Source organism: Dendrobates tinctorius, unplaced genomic scaffold (genome assembly GCF_039654945.1).
Source record: "Dendrobates tinctorius isolate UK_male_01 unplaced genomic scaffold, ASM3965494v1 ptg000513l, whole genome shotgun sequence".
Classification (NCBI taxonomy): Eukaryota; Metazoa; Chordata; class Amphibia; order Anura; family Dendrobatidae; genus Dendrobates; species Dendrobates tinctorius.
This window is the reverse complement of record NW_027362172.1, coordinates 567964-582614: the sequence shown is the minus strand read 5'-3', so window position 1 is coordinate 582614 and position 14651 is coordinate 567964. Positions and strand designations below refer to the sequence as shown.

Sequence of the window (14651 nt, the reverse complement as noted above, 5' to 3'; positions counted from 1 at the left end):
AGAAAATAATGTCATCTTTTCATATGCATCTCCCATATATCATTTTGCTGGATTTTCCCCTTTAAGCAGTGTGCATGCTAACATTAAAAATAAAACTGTAATAAAAAAAATAATAAAAGGAACTGCATCATTCTAACATCTGCCGTTCCCTTGGCTCCTTTATAAATGAGCTCATCACCCTAGCTTTTCTTAAAACAAACACTTTCCAGCCATTCCTAAACTGACCAAATATCAACACATCGTGCACGACCCCTCCAACACGAACGGGGGGGCTTATTTCCGCTATAAATGCCTTACCTCCGCATACAGCATGTAACAAAAATGCTAAATGAGCAGCGGCAGAGAACACTCATGTCCCTGGATTCTAACGTCTAGGTTTCATTCTCCTACTAAAGCTCTCTGCAGATGACCACACAAAGCCAAACTCAGCAGAACCACAGTGAATGACAAAAATGAGAGTAATGAATTTTCTTCTCATGGTTCCGGTAACTGGCTACTTTTTGGGGAAGTTACACAGAAAAATCACGTGTGGCATTTCTGCTACTGCTCAAACCACAATACTTCCACATCCAACATACAAAGATACTGAGTCAACTACTAATTCCAGACTGCTAGATTATGATGAATACAGTACTGCATGGTAACAAGGGATTAGAAGCAGGGCTGTGGAGTCGGTGTCGTGAAGTTGGAGTCCATTTTGGTGGAGTCAGAGTCAATGAAATTGAGGAGTCTGAGTTTTGGCTTTCCGACTCCACTGGCAAGGCTGTGGAGTTGGAGCCCATTTTGGTGGAATCGGAGTCATGGAAATTGAGGAGTCGGAGTCAGAGGTTTGGCTTACCGACTCCACAGCCCTGGTTAGACGGCGTATACATTTATAACTGCTTACTGCCCAGTATGCACAGGAATTCTCGCCATCTTATCAATTACATATATGCAACCAATTGCTCATACATCAGGATTGCAGCAAAGTTCACAGATTTTAAGTTGGTAAAACTACCTGATAAATCTGTATAACTATGTCCATCCTGCAAATAGAGGAAAGACCACTACCAAGACCCCAATGGAGTCACACTGCAGTCCTAATTGGAACAAGGTCCAGCCTTATGTTACTTTGCTCAAATACTGCCAGGAAGGGCTGAACAGTGCCAAATACCACATTAGCAGACCTGTCAACTCCCATTGATGATCATAGAATCATCCACAGCCGAAATTTCCGCAAATAAAGGCTAGTGGACACGGACTGACTGATTATGAAAGTTTTTCATTCCGTGCCGTGTTTTACGATCATGCCACAAAGCATTTTCTATCCTTACGCCCTTGCCAGTCTCCTACACATGAGTGCCCTCATGCCCAACGAGAGGTACACTTGTCTGTAGCACGGGTGGATGAGCTAGATGATAGTCCAGCACAGGTTTTTACAAATAGAGACTACGAAAAAATGAGGATGATTGACCTCATGGAGATCAACATCCGACACTGCGGAGACACCATCACATGTTTCTCAACGCAGTGATTCAAGAGCACTGCCCCCATCCCTTATGGGAAATATGTAAAACATGGGTGGTTTCCTTCATTGGAGACTGCCCTTCCCATGGTTGTTCCTTCCCGGTGAAAGACCTGGCTAGTCATTGCTTGCGTTGAGAAACATGTGATGGTGTCTCCGCGGCATGTTTAACAAATAGAGACAACACCGCTCTCACATTTCTCATTATTGTATAGGGCCCAAGGATATGTTCACAGTTTTCTTTAAGATAATTTTAAAGGAGATCTACAAAATTTAGCGTGTTCACTGTGCATATTCTTCAAAATCCCCATCAAAAGCCAAGTGTGAACATAAACTAGAACCTGACCAAACGAACACTTGGATGTCCGCTATCTTTCCCAACTTTTTCATATACATAAAATTTTGGCTCAGCTGAGAATTCATGTGTTGTCAAAAGGGACAGCAAAGAAAGCTTGACAGCATACATACCAGACAACTTCAATGATGTCTTTAAGGCCTCTTATCACATTCACAATATTATTTTGTTTTCTTCCTCACATTCAGTCGCCACATTTCCCACGGAATGGTCTTAATTACAGAGCCCATCACAGACAATTCACTTCTGCATTCCTACGCTTCCTTGCCACAGAACACCATTCATAATAATCAGCTCCTTAGGTTATTTGGAATTTATCTTGAAAAGTTTTGTATTAAGCTTTTTTTTAATAGTGATGGAGCAAAAAAAAACAAAACCACAAAACATAAAACTACTAGTAAAAAGGAAACAAAACTAGTTGAGACCAACAAATGTATTGAAGTTTAAAGGAGCACCAAAATTACACCTTGGCTAAATAAATCCCTTGAGTATCAAAGGGTAAACTGAAATTAACACATTAAAACATAAGAAAATCCCACATCATTCAAATAAAAACAAGCAAGACGTAACATTACCTGTCAAATCAATGAGTCATCCATGAGAAGATGGTTTCCCCAAATAAAGAAGGAATACATAATAAATCGTGGCAAAAAGAAAAATAAAATACCCAAAAAGTGAAAATCTTAAGTTTTGTAGGAACTGAGGAAGCACTCCTATAAAACTTTTTAATCCCTAAAACTATGTTTGTAGTGTAGTATAACTATGTTCAAATTTATACTACACTACATCTTCCCCAGTTTCCAGTGCCATACCAGTCCTCTCCTCGCTCACGTGATGGCTATTCCGACTTAGCAGATCACACTGGAGTCTGTGTATAAGTCGGATGTCGCTGTTACAATGCAAGTCTATGGATGGCGGGTCAGAACGAGGCTTCATGGGTTTACATTGTAAAAGTGACTTCCGGCTTACGTAGACCCCAGTGTGAGAAGAGGACAGAGGAACTGGAAACCAGGGAGACCTCAATTGTAGAGTGTATTAATGCAAATACACTAAATTATATAACATTTACACAGGTTTATAGGGCATAAAAAGTTTAATGTGTGCTACTTTAAGAATTATCAAATGTCCATGCTAACTATTGCAATCATGAATTAGCCATGGGCCGACATGCAACATAACCTAGTTAACTAAGTTCTCACTTTCCTTTGTACTTTTACGTCTGGCACTTAAAAAGGTTTCATCAAAAGTAAAATGTTGTCCTCTGATTCATTGATCTCTGGCATGATGTTATACAGTATTAGAAGCACATGGAGAGGATGTGACATCAACCTCCCAGAGGAAGAGGCTAGTTACAGGAGGCAATGTAGGACACATCCTCATGGTCTTTAATTAGAAGTAATGTGTGAACATTTATGGAGGTCAGGATGATGTCACCTGGACTTTTCCACCACAGGAATAAGTTCCTAAAGTTGATGTTTCGACATATGGGATAGGATTGTCACCGCAATATAACCCATTCTTTTTCAAGCAAGAAGTGGTTTATCTTTAGTCTTAACATGTCAGACTTTCCATGTAAGCATTAAATTCTACATATGAACTTGCCAACTTTCAAAAAAACAAAACCTTTGCAATTTACTCTGTACAAATGTGAACATTAAATTTGCTTCCATAAATCTGCTTTTCCTCAAGTTTAATCACTATGGTAACTAATTAACTCCATACACAACTACGTGCTCCAGCTACCCTGCCGAGATGAAAGGCCTGTAACTGACTAAGCACCCTGTGCCAAACTATGACTCTTCGCTGCGAGAGCGAGATTACACTGGACAATGTCTCCAGTGCCCCGAGAGATCACCGATCCCAACGAGTCCTCAGTCCTTGTACAATGGGAACATATCAGCTGCAACCCCGACCATGCATACACTGCTGAGCACTACTAAAGTGCTCCCTGTAATAACTGTCCCAACGGCTTCGGAGTCAATAGGACTATTGATCCAGCAGCATATACATTATACATAATAATCTTAATTTTACAGTTTTGCACACATTATCATCACTGTCCCACATTATCATCACAATCTAAATTCCCTATCAGTATGTCTTTGGAATGTGGAAGGAAACCGGAGTACCCGGAGGAAACCCACGCAAACACGGGGAGAACATACAAACTCCTTGCATGTTGTCCTTGGTGGGATTCGAACCCAGGACCACTGAGCCACCGTGCTGCCCCTATGCATAGCATAGTGATTGTCTGAACAGATGGTTTATGTGCTATATAGGGTGATTTTCCCTTTGCTTTTTTTCCCCTATTTTCATTGACTAATCTCTATAATCAAGCAAACATCTATTTTACCATTAAAAAATAAGTCTGAAAGCGTTTCCATTGTAAGAATATCCATTCACAAAAGATACCCCACAGAGTATACAAAGACGGCGCAAGAAGATCAAATGATAGCATGCCGACAAACTATTCCATTGTTTTTCTAAACCTCGCTGTAGCATTTAATCCTCGTAGGAAGACGTTTATTTTGCTATTGTTTATTTTAAGACAATCCATTTGTTATTTTAAGCCGGAAACGTGAAAAAAATCTCATACACTTCAAAATGTCTGTGAAAGTAGTTTTGTACAAAGTTTACACCACTATACTATGTGTTATATATCATACTGACATAACACAATAGTAATGATGTTATTTATCCCGTGTTTACCCAACTATTTATTATAATGTTGTTCCAGTCCCTGTGCACAGATTATATACTTCATTCACCCTCCTTGGGTCCAGTGCGGTGTCTCAATCGCTGATCCTAGTGTCTGCTATTGGATGCAGTCCACCACTGCCCATCTAGATTGATCGCACTATTCAACAGCTGCTGAGATCACCTATTTCCTGCCACACAGACGCACAGCAGTGGAACCAGGGAAGGTGAGGACAGGACAGGTTTGGTTGTTTGTTTTTTTCCCCAAAACAAAGTGCACCCAAAGGCCAAGTTTTCTGGTAGGGAACAACTTCTCCAAATTCAATATATGATAAGGAATTGGATCATTAATCCTAGGTGGAAGAATCTTTATCAAGGTTACTAGGAAAAAAGAAAAAGACATTGATCAGGTCATCCTAACCTCATGCAACGTTCATCCAAAGAAAGGTCAAAATCTCCAAGAGGCAAAAGTTATTTTATGGAAAAGGAAAATGATTCCTGCGACATTCCAAATACTGTATGTCAATTTGAATAAATTGATTCTTTAGGTCCAAAAAGCTAGTAACTGTAACCATATTACAAATAAAGCACATTCTAATCAATCTAGTTCATGGTCCTACAGCTGGTACCATAAAGAACGCCCTTCAATGTGGATAGGGAGATTCGGAGTAAAAAAGAAAAAGTGATATAATGACAGTGTGATTCACCGAAGACGGGTCCTGGTACAAAACGACTAGCAGTACTGCCCAAGTTTGCCAGGCAGAGAGGTAACGGGCCAGGACAAACCAGGGAACTTGAGATGAAGAGTGACCTGGGTGGTAGTTCCAAGGGGTCAGCAAACAAAGAAGTTAAGTATAGTGGCAAACTAGTTCCCCTAAGGGAAAGGAGGATGCAGAACCGTGGTTTGCAGACAGGACTCTCACTTACTGGATTGTAGTACTGTGCTGGGTTGTGGTGAAGGCAGAGAACTTGGGGGCAGAAACAAGTAAGCCTGGAAGAGGTAGAGAGACCCTGTGTGAGGATGCTCCATGTTGCAAAGGAAATGTTTGTGATATTATGCATCTATTGTACTTAATACCCACCAAGTTGATTTTCAGTAAAAGACTGTTTATGTTTGGTTAGTGGTCTCCCTCACTGAACCTTACGCCATCTTGTTCTGGACAGACAAAGTTGCCGACATCATGCGGCCTTTCCTGCAACGGTGTAGCGCTCCCATACACGAAGCCCACATACCCAGCCAGGACCCCCACCTTCATGTAGCTTGCCGTGGCGTGGCAGACGAGTACCTTGCCCACGGCCATCGCCCCGCACCACATTAACATTCAACTTGAAAAAAAGCTGACAAAGATGCAGATTGAACAACGACAGTCTTGATGAAGTTGCATGTTGGAGTCAGATGCTCCTGATTAATTAAGAGGTGCACACATCTTAATGAATCAGGAGCATCTGACAAGTGGCGGTGCTTCGTCAAAATCTTACTTCAGCCATAAATACTATTAGGCTGAGGTCACACTTTCAACTGCAACGCGAGAAACTCGCACGAGTTTCTCCCCTCAATACCCGGCACTGCCACCTGCACTCGGGACCGGAGTGTTCGGCTGCATAGAACATACAGCCGCACACTCCGGTCCAGAGTGCCGGTGGCAGTGCCGGGTATTGTTGCGAGAGACTCGTGTGAGTTTCTCGCATTGCAGTTGCAAGTGGGACCCCTGCCTTTACATGTGTACGTCTGAGTTACGGAAAAAATAAACTTACGAGTCCCATTGGAAACTGGAGTTTATGTGAAGAGTGACAAACTGGCAAGTTTCTTTTGTGTAGTTTCTTTAGTAATTTCCTGAGGGTTATTTCCAGCACTAGTGGCTACCGAGTTTAAAGGTTTTCACATGACTTTGGGGATCCAAGGGGTAATATTTCTCCTTGCAGAGGAATGACATATCAACCCTGACATGCCAAGGAGAGAAGACTTAAACCGCAATGCTCCTCTACGAAATATGCAAACTGTCTCTTCAGCGAGGAAAAGGACTGGAACGCTAGGGCCACCTAAAGGAAGTAGCAATCCTAAAAGTCAATATCGATACTCACGATCACGAACCTTTCTTTTGAGCATTTTCCAATAGGTTCTTTTACTGTTTTATGTGCTGGAATCCACCTGGAAGAAAATTTTTGTGCACATAACCCACGAATCACATTTCAGAGTGAAATCTAAACTTTTCAATACGTTTTGATAGAACATCTCTATTAAGATCAGTTATGTCTACTTTATGCGGCCTACAAGGCCTTATTTTACTGGGGGAATAAAACCACCACATCATTATACAACTCCCAAAGTTATCAAAAGCATAGAAAATATACAGATTCTATCTTATTTACATTAAGGTGTAAAAATAACTGGTCTCCATTGTGTAGGAGCTGCTCCACTGACTTCAGACATGTTAGAATGGATGATGGTGCCACCTTAGGTTTATACAGCTGGGTGACAAGAGAGCTGCTTACTTTTGTGTGAAGTATGAAGGGGTTATACTTTTCTTAGCTTCAGTAAAGATTCAGCCACAATGAAATGGTTTTCTTGTCAAGAGCGGAGGTTAACATTTTACCTTAATGAGTGGCCGGATTCTTGTCTAGTTTCATCAACAGAAATATATAACTGTAATTGGTGATTCAGCCATCCATCTCTACAACGAGGCCTGAGCCATATCTATCACCAGTCTGTAAATTAAGAGGAACACTCGGATACTAATATGTAGTTTAGTAAGAAGAAGCAATCCGTTAATGCCCAAGAAGGAAAGGGTGCAGATGTAGGACAAGGCATGGACTCACATTCCAAATTACTTGTATCATAAATATACCAGCAGCTCTAGGTCAGTATAAGAGGGTGGGAAAGTTAGATTCATTACATAAGTCCCGGCACTAGGACTCTTTACAAGGTTCTAGATGCCAAGATGTTGCCTCTAAACTGACTAACACACGTTATATTAGTAGTGTTATGCTGGATTCACACACATATGGAAGAGGGTGACTGGCACCTCCCTTTATTGATGGACAGCAAGGTACATTTATGTTACATTGGGGTTCCATGGGAGACATAGGCTGCTACTTAATTACAAACTTATGTGGGTGGTATACATTGGGGAACAAGATAACTGAACTAAGTGTTCCAATACTAACAGTGGGGCTTTGTTACAGCATTATGGAACTAGCAATAAAGAATATAAGGCATAGTATATGAAAATCTCACAGCATAATGGCAGTAGAATTTATTATTTCTTTTTTATTCGACACTCGTTTACAAGAGCTGCCGACAAAGCATTACAAGTAAATTGGCTCTTGTCACTGTAACAATGCAGAAATAAAGGGACGCTCATTTAACATCATGATTTAATGTCTAAATTGTACCCAATGTTATCCTACAAGCAAATGTAATGTAAATTGTTGTCCAGGAGTTTAGCACATAGGAATAAGATGAATCAATATATATTATCAAAAGGACAACTTTGCATTGGAAGATAGAGGAACATATTGACCTTGTACCAACTACTGCTCAGTAGACCCTACTATTTATGCTTCTTAAAGAAGTTGTCTACTACTTGGACAACTTCTCATACCCCCTTACTTGGCCCCATAAAATAGATTATACTCCCCTCCCATGCTGGTGCCGTTCCCGTGGTGTCAGCACTCGTTTTCCCGGGGCACCCGTACGGTTGTGACTCAGGTGCCCAATCAGTGCTGGGTCACTGTCCCCGCCCCTTGTCGAATTGAACATGTTCGATTTGTCCAAAGGCAGGGACAGTGAGCCAGCACTGATTGGGCGCCGGAATGACGTGTCACAGCATGGGAGCCCCGGGAGAGAGTGTCAACACCACAAGAACGGCGGTGGCACAGGAGGGGAGTATAAGCTTTATTATTTTATGGGGACCAAACATTTTGATCAAGAAGGGGTTGTCCTAGTAGTGGACAACCCCTTTAAGACACACACACATTAGACTAATGTTGGCCAAACCTGCCGACACCAACAGCTGTGTTTAACAGTCAAGTCAGAACGTTAAGGACTCGGCATATCCACATTCTGATCCTTTTGTCCTCCAAGAATTAAGCCTCCACCAGAAATGTCTGTCAGAAGCTCTCTGAGGGAACATAGGAACAATTGGAGAGCTGAGCGTTGCTGTGTATGTTTGCGTTGGGAAATTTAGCTCGCAGGCAAACAACCATTCAGCCGACAGATATCTAAAGACTATGGAGGGGGTCTTTACACAGGACTAAAGTAGTTAATATATCACACAGCTGATGGTTATCCTTCTATTAAGAGTCCTGCTACTAAAAATTACTGAGAAAAGTTATTGTTACATAAAAGCCCCATACACATTAGATTAACATGGTGCCGCTGCACATGGGTGCTTCCAGACTCCCTCCGGACAGTTGAATTTGGGGGAGAGAAGTATCAGGCAGCTGGAATTTCAACAACCTATGCTTTTCTAGGGAGATGAGCCACTGGCAAAGGTACCTGGAAACAGCTTTCTCTTCCATTGAAAACACATGAACGCTCAGCCGAGTTGAACATTCACATATTTGGAGCGGTTGGGAGAGACAGCAATATGATGAACAAGTGGTCAGCCGACATCTTTCTAGTCCATGGCCATCTTTAGACACCAATTACACAGACAATAGCGCAGATTGCAATCTATAATGTATTCAAAAGGCAGACGATCTGGAACTAGCAGCACTTTGGATGCAGCGCATGTTCGTTGTGTCCGAAGCGCTGCCTTCTCTGCAGGAGAAATTGACAATCTGCGGTCTGGAAAGACGCTCCACATGTCCGTCTCTGCGGGTGAGCTGCGGGCGTCTCTGGACGCATAGTGGGCATGGACTTTCTTCAAATCCCATCCACTATGCGGTGACATCTGGAAACAGTGGGTTGAACACTGCAGGGGTTACTGATTGTCTGCACATACCCTAAAACTTTTTTATTTTGGGAAAAATTCAACACCTCAAGCCATTTTGAAGAATTTGGCACTAAAAAATGACAACGAATGCCACAAGATAAAAAATAGTCACTTAAAAAGTAAAACGATGAATCTGGGTCAATGTTATTATTGTTCTTGAAAGAGATCATTTATCCATATCTATTGTGCAGAAGCTTCTGGTAAATTATGAATTATAATGGAATGTAAGAATTTTATGCAAAACAGGATCACCTGCAGTTGGCTAATGTTTATCCCGATAATAGGCCACAGTTGGCGGCACCTGACATGGTGGCGGCAGTGCATGTCCGTATGCGATAGATTACCGTGTTCTGCACCTGGAACTGAAAGTCATCTAGCTTGTTATTAGTCGGGGGGGGGTGTCCATACAGTCTGACACCCAATCACAGCTGGCAGAGTCAGAGCTGTAGGAACACCCCGCATTGACAGGGCAGATAACACCCAGTTAATTTATTCATTGTTTTCAAGGAAAAGTAAGAAAAGAACGAAGTTATATGAAAAGATGCTCCAGAATAGTGACTTCATAGGGAAGGCAAATATTTTTCTAAAACATATGTCCATAATACTGGCCGGTCCGCTTTAACAATTTACTTTTAGTAGAAAACGTGCATAAAAATTGCAATCTCCCAGTGCACAGAATGCATTACTTATTCACTACCCTGCATTGTCATATAATGCTCTGCATACTAAAAAAGACATCAATGTTTTATACCGCACATATTACTCAGGGCTCTTTGATCCCCCAGGTCCTAGTATTCAGTTTTAATATTGACACACGGCAAATTCCTCCAATACCTCTGCATGGGTCAGCGTCATTCCATCAAGCACGCAGGAATTCCATTTGCCTCAGCCATTGATGGTGCACCATGAAATCCCCCCCGATAGCAAAATAAGCCTTCCTTCTTTCCCAGCTGTTCCCCCCACATCCAGCCAACAATACGGCACTGTTGACATCATCTGCTTTTGGGGTAACTTTCCTCCTTGTGTAATCTAAACCATTTATTGTGAAACTTCCCTACATCTGTCACAAGAGCTTGGCTGCTGAAGGGTTGGCCTGCAGCATCGGAGGAGACAGAGATTGCGTTAATACCTCAGGAATTCCTACATCATACGATAATAACGGGAACACTTCTAATACGTGGGAATAATTCAATAGGACTAAAGAGCACGTCCCTCTAAAATCAATCACCAGTACATACAAGTCTTTGTGCTCAAGGCATCCATACACTGTAGACAGCTGTCCGCCAAATGCTTTCCCCACCGCACCATACACCTGCATGTTGGGATCTTTCTAAATAAGGTAGGAGGGAGTTATCATAAAAATTATGGCAGCACATCGACCATGTACTCTGCTGATGTGCTGTTGATAACTTGACATTTTAAGTACCGAGGACTGTATTAATGATTGCTCTGTGCGCCTCGCGTTCTGCGGCTTGTCGACACAGGCCAGTAAATCATGGCCTGGATCAGCTTATGTGAAAGGGCCATTAGTCTTTACCAGACATCACCAGCAGCTTATCTGTCCTGAAAATGTAAGGATTATGCATGTGACCCCATCCCCTTCATCTCTGATATCTACCATCTGGAAACCCTAGGCACATTAGATAGGTGACTGCTCCAGCCAGAATCTGTGGCCTGACATTTACTGTGTGGTCCTGGGTAGCACCCACCTTTTATGTATGATCCTATCTCTTATGATGGACTTGTAGGGCTAAAATAATACCACTGCCCCCTCAATAAGCTTTCTATAGGCAGTAATGGGGGAGAGAATTACATGTGCTCAGCCAGTTAGGGCCAGTCTCACCCGCTTCCGCAGTAACGAATGATGTGCCCTCTGGCTACACCGGGCACACACCTCTAACACCAGCCCAGCTCATCTTTTCAGTTTTTTGCTGTTACAAGTATTAAGACAGGGGTCAACCAATTAGGTCGCTGATCAGTTACTTGTTAACGTCCTGGAAAGAAAAGTTGCCTTATGTAAAATTATGAAAATCAAATATTGCATTGCAAATCTTGCTCCCGCGCACCGAAGGTTCTAAAGAGATCGTTTGGTCCCATTCACATCCTAGAATTATATCGGAAAACACACGGATTCACATCATGGAGCAAATTCACGGACATGTGTGAGCTTGGTGTCTAACTTGGACCAAACCAGACAGACCCCTGTTCTTAAAGATACCATCTGAACGCACCCACAGAATATAATATTCCTGAAACAGACACGTGCATGGGGCCTTACGCCAATTTTCCAGACTCCTGAAAGGCATTGCTGCCCAGCTTTCTAGTAGGGGCAGAAGACAAGACAAATGATATAGACAGACTTGGCTTCCTCTAAACATGTAGTGACACACTCCGAGCCGTGGTTTTATCCTAGGTCATGGATGGAGAATCTGCAGCTATTAATGCGGCTGTGCTGGACACCAGATGGCGGGGATTCCTGAGCTCAGCTGTGCTGTAGCTGGGTGCAGGGTCTGAGCTTAGAAGCTTGCTGGGCCCAGAGCTGATGCCAGGCTTATGTACAGGAGCACAGGCTGGGATGTGACCAGGTGATGGCCTAGTGACAGCAGACTGGTCACCTGGATAGGAGGAGACCCGGACCATCCAGCTGGCCACACAATGGGCACAGTGTGCACAGGTCCCTCTCCCTAACCACTCCCCCTCACATCCTCTGCCTGGCATTGTGTTTGTACCCCCTAATCCCAGCACCCCCCCCTCCAGATAATCCGCCGCACAATGTGATTGCGCCCGGCTGCATCACTTCCCCAGCCCGCCAATCTCTCACCTCCTTCCGATCACCGCCGCCCTGCGCTCACTGCAGTTTGGAATCCCCTCCAGGTCCCCGGAGCAGCCGCGGCCTGTGACGTCACGGGTTTAAAGCTCCGACCCCGGCCCCCTGCGCGCAGCCAATCAGAGGCGGCCCCGGCCAGCGCTCCCCAGATGTTTCCCATCCCGGAGGTGTGGAGCCTGGGGGAGGGGAGGGGCGGGGGTCTGCACAAATAAAGTTCTGGCGCGGGGACAAGTCCAGAACACACAAGTATTATGTCACCACACAGGTAACGGCCTCTGTGCAGACCCCGCTATAGCGGTAACGGGGGAGGGGCTCGTCGGAAGGATGTGGCAGGCTCCACATGCATCTGCATGGCAATCAGAGGTCGGAGGGGCCAAGCGATGGTTCACTGCAGAGAGACAGCAATGCTCTGCCTGCTGGGGGCACAGAACACGGGGTACACGAGTAGGGAGCATTCATGCTGTGCTCCAACAGGCAGTCGGGCAGTCGGTCACACATCCATGCGAGTTAGTACATTGGAGAGAAACAAACCGTTCTTCATCAGTGTTACATCTGTGTTTCTCATTCCTTTTTTTTCCACTGGAGAAAGGTCTTTGATCCCAAGTCAATAAAAAAAAACCCTTGGAAGGTCACGTTATTACTCAAATTTATCACTAGTTACCAGAACCGCGAGGCTCGGAAGCACTAAGGGTATGCGCACACGTTGCGGATTCGTGTGCGGATTTTTCCACGCAGAATCTGAAGAATCTGCAGGTCTAAATGCCCACGTTTTACCTGCGGATTTTCTGCGTTTTTAGGCCATGTGCACACGATGCAGATTTGCAGCGTTTCCGCAGCGGATTTTACCGCGCAGAAACGTTGCATATCCGCATTGTGATGTACAATACCTTTAAAATGAATGAAAAAAAAAAACGCTGTGCAGACGCTGCGGATTTTTCCGCGGTACAAAATCCGCAGCATGTTAGGCTGAGTGCAGATGTACTTTTTGGCCCTGCGGATTTTTCCGTGCAGAATGGAAGAAAACCGCAGGTCAAATGACCTGCATTTTTCATGCGGATTTCTTCCATTTTTCACGCGGTTTTCATGCGGTTTTTGTGCGGTTTTCCATTGCGGTCTTCCCCCTGCGGATTTGGTGACAGGGGAGATAGAAAACCGCACAAAAGAAGTAACATGCTGCGGATTTTGTACCGCAGGAAAACCGCGCGGAAAAATCCGCAGCGTCTGCACAGCGTTTTTTTTTTTCATTCATTTTAAAGGTACTGTACATCACAATGCGGATATGCAACGTTTCTGCGCGGTAAAATCCGCTGCGGAAACGCTGCAAATCTGCATCGTGTGCACACAGCCTTACTTTTGTGCGGTTTTCTATCTCCCCTGTCACCAAATCCGCAGGGGGAAGACCGCAATGGAAAACCGCACAAAAACCGCATGAAAACCGCATGAAAAATGGAAGAAATCCGCAGGAAAAATGCAGGTCATTTGACCTGCGGTTTTCTTCCATTCTGCACGGAAAAATCCGCAGGGCTCAAAACTCCGTCTGCACTCAGCCTTACACCTGCGGATTCCTATAATGGATTGGGTGTAAAAATGCTGCGGAATCCGCACAAAGAATTGACATGCTGCGGTTAATAAACCGCAGCGTTTCCGCACAGAATTTTCCGCAGCATGTGCACAGCGGTTTTTATTTTCCATAGCCTAACATTGTACTGTACATCACTTGCAAATCTGCAGCGGATCCGCACACGAATCCGCAACGTGTGCACATACCCTAACAATGTCAACGGATCCACAGCAGTTTTCCAAGGGATGTTACAATACCATTTATCCTATGGAAAACAAAAAACGCTGTGCACATGCTGCAGAAAATTCTGCTCGGAAATGCAGCAGTTAATTTTCTGTGGTATGTCAAATCTTTGTGTGGATTCCGCAGCGTTTTTAGGCTCTGTGCACACGGTGCGGATTCTGCTGCGGATCCACAGTGGATTTGGCCCTGCGGATTCGCAGCAGAACTGCATGTGATGTACAGTGCCATTATTTTCTATGTAAAATAAAATCCGCTGTGCACATGGTGCGTTTTTTTACACGCGGATTTGGTGCGGAATGAAAACTGCAGCATGTGACTTCTTTTGTGCGGTTTTGCTGCAGTTTTCCACCTGCTCCATTCTAGAAAACCGCACAAAAACTGCACAAAAAAATGCACTAAATCCACAGGAAAAATGCAGGTCAATAGTAAATTCTGCGCGGAAAATTCCTAAACAGAATACGCACCATCTGCACATAGCCTTACACCTATTCCATTATAGGAATCTGCAGGTATAAAAATGCAAGCGA

The 14651-nt window shown here is 43.7% G+C and overlaps 1 protein-coding gene across 4 annotated transcripts in view; it reads right to left on the bottom strand.

The window, feature by feature from the left end:
* The window catches only part of LOC141078153 (nck-associated protein 5-like), a 74484-nt gene extending 62022 nt beyond the window's left edge, over positions 1–12462 (bottom strand). For 3 of the 4 annotated variants that reach the window (XM_073564988.1, XM_073564989.1, XM_073564987.1), the window contains exon 1: positions 12315–12446. The gene's annotated coding sequence lies outside the window, so the exon portion shown is untranslated. Of the gene's footprint in view, positions 1–12314 lie in introns of all 4 variants that reach the window. The other variant, XM_073564986.1, reaches the window with a different exon arrangement.
* Between the last annotated feature and the right edge of the window lie 2189 nt (positions 12463–14651).